We start from the raw sequence: 624 nt of genomic DNA on the forward strand, positions 1-624 counted from the left end.
GTTTGTTGCATGAGAGACACTGTCCCAAAGCAGGACTAATGCTTAGAGCTGGTTATCAGTGATTTCAGCTCTGTTGGTCTGCAGCAAGATTCTCCATTGAGCCTTAACCAGCTCTGTTATTACACAGGAAAGAACAAAAGGGTCAAATGGTGCCTGGAACCCTTAAGAAGAATCCACCCCACCAAGTACAACACTTGTCGCTGCCTGCTCTCAACCCCACTGAGAATGTTTTGGGGTCACTCCTTGCCTATATCAACCTATGGGACTGGGAGAACAACAATTAACAGGTGCTCCAGTGGCGCAATTGGTTAGCGCACAGTACTTATAGGGCAGTGCTGAGAGGAGCTATGCTGAGGTTGTGAGTTCAAGCCTCACCTGGAGCACTGGTTTTCATTAACCAAATGGCTTCACCCCCTTATTTGGCCCTGTGGAATGTAGAATTCCAGCCCAGGGGACACTGAGGAGGGGAGGAGTCAAAAATGCCCCCTTCACTTATTGCCTCCTCTCCAGAGCACAGGTCAGAATCTACAATCCTTTCTCCCCCACCTCCCCCCAGCCCCTGTGCCAGGATCCCTCAAGCAGAGCCTGGAGTCCTGCCCATCCTTGACCCCTGAGCCTGGAGGG

At 51.4% G+C, this 624-nt stretch overlaps 1 non-coding gene across 1 annotated transcript; it reads left to right on the plus strand.

Moving 5' to 3' along the window:
- Nucleotides 1-289: 289 nt before the first annotated feature.
- Nucleotides 290-383, plus strand: TRNAI-UAU. The gene is made up of 2 exons: nt 290-327; nt 348-383. It is a non-coding gene; the product is annotated as a tRNA-Ile (tRNA).
- Nucleotides 384-624: the final 241 nt, after the last annotated feature.

Source organism: Mauremys mutica, unplaced genomic scaffold (assembly GCF_020497125.1).
Source record: "Mauremys mutica isolate MM-2020 ecotype Southern unplaced genomic scaffold, ASM2049712v1 Super-Scaffold_100101, whole genome shotgun sequence".
In the NCBI taxonomy this organism is placed as follows: domain Eukaryota; kingdom Metazoa; phylum Chordata; order Testudines; family Geoemydidae; genus Mauremys; species Mauremys mutica.